General features: G+C 43.4%; 1 protein-coding gene across 1 annotated transcript in view; it reads left to right on the top strand.

Moving 5' to 3' along the window:
• Window positions 1-5,700, top strand: part of HSPA12A (heat shock protein family A (Hsp70) member 12A) — a 178,037-nt gene that overhangs the window by 168 nt on the left and 172,169 nt on the right. The gene's annotated exons all lie outside the window — the stretch shown is intronic.

Genomic DNA, 5,700 nt, shown 5'->3' with positions numbered 1-5,700 from the left:
AAGGCTACAAGCGGGGGTTAGCCTGGGGGCCCGCGAGCGTCCTCCCTGTCGCTAGGCAACGCAGCGAGAATCCCGACCTCAGATCTCGCGAGGCTTCCTGGCTTGGGTTCTTCCCGCTTGCGGCAGACGCGAATGGCTCTTGCGCCCTCCTCTTTCCCTATCCCTGAGGTTTTGACCCCCCCGGGTTTTGGGCTTATTTACTCTTGAGACAAGCGCCGACCTGGCGTCGTTTTCCAGGACGTGTTTCCCTGACGGTTTTCAGATGGGAAAACGGTTAACACTCTCACGAAGCGCTTTTTGCGGAGACGTGAGAGAGGGTTAGCCCCTCCGCTTCCAGCTGGGGACTCGAACCCCGGGTGGCGCCAGTTCTCAGGTGGCCCTGGGACTCGGGCCATCAGGCCTTCCCCACTTTCCCCCTCGTTCCTCGCGATCAGGGAGCTCTTCCGGGCCGGGCGGCGGCCTGTGCCGGCCCCCTCTCCTGTGGAGGGTGTAAGAACGCTGGGTGTCCTTCCCTAAGCTGTAGAGGACTCCGCAGTTCCTTCCTTCGGCTGATGTTTACCTGCCCTGAGCCGAGCAGTGTGCTGGCTGTGGATACCGCGATGTCCAGCAGAGAACCGGCTACTCGCCCTTCTCTGGGAGATTAGTGAGGTGAAATTTTACCGTAGAAGGAAGAACAGTGCCCCCCCCCCCCGAATTTGGGATGTACCTTAAGGACCGGGCGTAGGGTGGAGGTGTTAACAGGCAAGACTTGAGGAGGAGAAGCAGGAATGGAGAACTGTCATTGGGTCACGTTCCTTCTCCAGAACCTTCTTCAAAGGCTGCCTGCGTCCTGCCCCTTTTAAATCCAGACTGCCTGCTTGGCTTCATTACACCTGCCAGGTGTCACATGCACTTATACAGCTTCTTAGTGTGCGCCCTCTGTTCTAGATTCTTCTGTTGCAGATAAGGGCTGAGATGGACCCGGTGTCCTTGTTCCCCTCTGTCCTTGTACCTGGCCTAAGCAGACCATTCAAAACATTCATCCTGCACTTTTGCTCGTCTGGAAAACAATCTTAACTACTCTGCTACTAACTACTAACTAATCTTAACTATTCTAACTCACAAGTCAGAATAAAATGAGAAAGTGAGTGAGAAAACACTTTGAAACAAGATAGTTATTTGCAATAGAGGTCGTTATTTGTATAAAAATAAAGTGATTTTATAAATATTGTTAAAGAACCCAGAGGTGTATCTCCTTCTGAACTCTGGGTGTTTTCTCCAGTTCTCTAATGCAGGAGTCCCCAACGTCTGGGATCTAATGCCTGATGATCTGGGGTGGAGCTGAGATAGAAATAATTGAAACAAAGTGCACAATAAATGTAATGTGCTTGAATCACCCCAAAACTTTCCCCCCACCTCTAGTCCGTGAAAAAATTGTCTTCCACAAAACCTCTCCTTGGTGCTAAAAGGTTGGGAACTGCTGCTAATGGAACATCTCACTTTCTGGGTTGTGATTGATCATCATGGGCCTACCTTGTCCTTGGTAGATGGAAATCCCTCCATAGTGAAGCCAAGTCTGAGTCATCTTCACAAGTACAGCAGAGCCTGGGCCTCCCACAGGGACAGAACATGTCCTCTGCTGAATAGGTGTTGAGAGAACTTTTACTCAAAATAAGCTATTGCTGTTGCAGCTGTTTCCATTCCTCCCTGCACCTTTCCTCATATCTCTTTAGATAGAAGCCTCCCCTTCTCTCATGCACCCATCCTTCAATTTCTGTTGAGTCTCACATCTTCAAAACAGCCATGCCCCACGCTTATAGCTCTCACTGTGGCCAGCCCTTCCTTTCTACTGAACTCCTTCCCTGCTTGCAGTGTGGGTCACAGAGTTCAGCCCTCAGGGATGTCTTGACTCCTGTGATGTCTTACTGGAAGATTGGAAGCATCCTGGGCTGGGACCATGATGTCTCAGAGCCTTCCCTCTCTGACCTAATGGCCTATTAGGTTTTTGAGGACAGGGACTTGTTTTGTCTTGTTCACCACTGCATTTCCAGCATCAGTACTTTATCTGACATAATAGATATTCAGTAAATGTGTTGAATGAATGGATGTATTTTACACATAATAAACACTTAACTCATAAAGGTTTTGTGGTTAGTGAGTAATGAGTACACCAGGCTGGCTTGAGCAAAGCCTCTATTTTCAGGAACAATGAGAAATAAGAATGGAAAAGTCGTCTGAGGTGAGATCATGAAGGAACTGGAATACCATTCTGTAAGAGTGGGGAGCACCCCCAACCTTATAAATATAGACTGGGCAAGATGGAAGTGGTGTTGGAGGAGGTTAACTGGCAGCAGTGGGTAGGCTTATTGAGTGTTTCGTTATTCAAACAAACAAACAAACATAGATGTAAGGGCCTAAACAGTAATGGTAGCAATGGGAAGAGAACGATGAGATAGGTAATAGGAAGAGAGGATAAAAATCCCTGAGTGGTTGGATGTAAGGTTGGGGAGCCAAAGATGACTCTAGAGGATAACTTGTAGAATTCTTTTTTGGTCGACAGAAATGTGGTAAGTGAGAGAGTGATCTGGTTTTGATTAAGGGAACATGGTGCATTTGGTTTTAGATGTGTGGAGCTTGGGATATCCCAGAGGAAACGGAGGACTGACGATGCAGATGGAAGGCATCCACAAAGAATTTACTGTTGCATGAGAATAGATAAATTCTCTGGAAGGAAAAGAGAAACCAATCATCTTGAACTCAGGACCTAAATATTCAGGAATGAATTTATCTAGGACAGGGGGAACAAACGAAAAAGACAGAGAAACAAGAAAAAAGTGCACATCCCAGAGTCTAGTGCAGAAAATCTGGGGACTCTGTTAGATGTGTGTGTACATATGCATGGGTTAAAGTCTAAAAACATATACATTTGCATGTTAATTGTGTCATCCTTAGGTGATAGGGTCTTTTGTTTTCTTCTTTTGTATATTGGTAGTATCTGATTTCCCTGAAATGAGTGTATCACTTCTGTCACTTTGAAGCGTTACATTAAAAATTTTTGAGAGAAAGATATTAGATCAAATGTTGTAGGAGAATTGAAGACAGAAAAGATATTTTTAGGAACTCAGTTCTTCCCTTATGGATCATTTCATCTTCTCAAATGAAAACTACAGGCAGGCTTAATAAGTAAGTAAGTGTTTGCTTCCCTCATTCACTCAATCAGCTGATATTTATTTAATGCTTACCATGTGTCAGGCACTGTTCTAGGCCCTGGAGGAAACACAGTGAATAAAGTGGGTAACATTTCTTCTCTTCGTGCCACTTAAGTTCTGTTGGCACTTCAGTAGCACTTACATCCTAGTGAACCACTGGGACACTGAACTGAAATAATAATAGATGAAAGCATTTTGAAAAGTTGGTATGCTGGGGGTCTGATAGCCTATTGGTATTGATAGATCCAGAGTAAATACAATTATTATTCGTGAATATTCCAATTTTCTTCTTTTCCATAGATATTAGAAATATTAGGGCTATAGCTGTAAAATACATTTATGCATATACATAAGTTATAGACTTAACACGTCTTGTGTCAGTACCTTGGTGACTGTATTTCCATTTCATCTTGAGACTAAATGTCCAAGGGCACTTAAAGAGCATCAGAACTTGAAAAAGATTGAGTGCACCTCACCCTAAAGATGGGGAATACATGAGGGGAGGGAAATGAAGGGAAGGAAAAGCTCAGGTGATGTAGAACGTTCTGGAACATATCCAGCAAGAGAGGGTAGAACTATACTCTCCTCTTTTAGAGAATGGGGCACTCGCCCCATTGTTACATTTTCCTCATTGGAAAGGATGGACAGTGTGGGACAAGGACCATTTGTCTGGGAATTAGAAAACTCAGATTGGAGTCCCAGCGATCTCCAAGATCTTCTGGGACCTCGTGAATGAAATGAGAGGGTTGGACTAGATCAGTGTTTCCTAACCTTTTTCATTATGAAGACTCCTTTTAAACAACAAAAAATTGAGACAGCCCCCTCCCCCTCCACAGCCCATATAATAGTGGCTGTGACTGTCATAGTGTCTATGAATTCAGCGGTCCCTCTAGAGGCATTTGTATTTCATTCATGGAAATTTTGTACATATGACAAAAATACATTTACAGGCAAGCCATTCTTCAGTGTCGGGGGTGTGTTTGGTGTGCGTTTGGAATTACAGACCACTTGCCCACGTCCACGGGTTTCTCACGGACCTTAATTGAGTGAGAAGCACTGACCTGGGTCTCATCATGTCAGATCTGTACTACTTGTAGCTCTGAGTCAAGATAAAATACCAGGACTTGTTAGTCTGTTCCTATCTGCTAATTGAAGATCCTTCGTAGAGGAAATTAATCATTTTTCAGTCTGCATTTCAAAAAGATTTTCTAAGCTATGTCAGACATCTCCTAAATGAATGGGGATGAATAAAGATGGATTCATTTTTTCTTAATCCTTTCCAACACCTTTATATAAATTAGAACCTGTTTACCATGACTTTAATCTTCAAAAGTGATTATTTAGATGTTATTTCAGGGTTGCTATCAAGTGCTTGTTAATTCTTCTTTCCTGCAGTTCCCATCTGTGTGGAATATAATTTTTCATAGGGAATAATGAACATGATTGCAGGTGCCTTTAATCATAGAATCATAGGAGCTGGAGACAGAATAGATGGAGATGTTGCATTTTCCTCATCTAGAAAATGGGAGTAATAATGTAACCCTTCCTCACCCAGTTGTCATGAATGAGAAATATGATTGCCAAGCTAATTGCAATATAAATAGCTGTAAATGAAATGCTAAGTAATAAAAGTAGGAATGATTTGACTAATAAAAAATGTTTTTCCTAACTCAATTTTTTCATTACTGATGCCTCCTGGCAGTAGTCATTTCCAGTGTAATAGTACTAACAACAACAAAAACCAACAGCAACTATCATTGATGGATCACTTTTATATGCCTGGGTCTTTCCTTGTATCATTCCATTGAATCTGCACAACAGTCACAAAAGGTAAGTGATTGGCCCAAGGTTACACAGTTAATAAAGAGCAGAGATGGAATTTGAACCAAGGTCTGGCTGACTCCAGTGCCCACACATTTCTTACTGTGCTCCACTGCCTCTCAAGTCTAGAACTTTCAGGCAGATTCAGATGCCTCGTGTCATCTTTTGCAAGACTCTTGGCCAAGAGAAGCCAGCGGGGTTCCTCACACTGAGCTTAGAGAAAGGAGCCTGGGCAAAGGTGGTAATCCCTTGATCACTGGTTCTCAGTCGGGGCTATACACAAGAATTACCTGGGGATTCTACTAGATTCTGCCAGGATTTTAGCACCATTAGAATTAGGATTACCTATTCTATTCACTGCTGTAGAATTGAAAAATGCTGATGCCTGGGCCCTTAAAATGGAATCTCCATCGATGGGACCCAAGCATGGGTATTTTCTTTTAATATGTGATATTAATGTGCAGCCAAGGTTGAGAACCACTGCTCTAAAAGATTTCTTCATGGATTGTGTCATGAAGAGAATGATTACAGCTTTACCCAGGAATGGGTTGATAATGAATGCTGCCAAGATGATCTGGAAGTACTGGGTCTTGAATCAGACCCCATGGGTTCAAGTCCTGGTTCTTCTAGTTTCCAGCTGTGTGACCTGGTACAAGTTACTTAACCTCTCTGAGCGCATTTTTTTTTTCCC

Source organism: Ovis aries, chromosome 22 (genome assembly GCF_016772045.2).
Source record: "Ovis aries strain OAR_USU_Benz2616 breed Rambouillet chromosome 22, ARS-UI_Ramb_v3.0, whole genome shotgun sequence".
Taxonomy (NCBI): Eukaryota; Metazoa; Chordata; class Mammalia; order Artiodactyla; family Bovidae; genus Ovis; species Ovis aries.
This window is presented reverse-complemented; position numbering and strand designations above follow the sequence as displayed.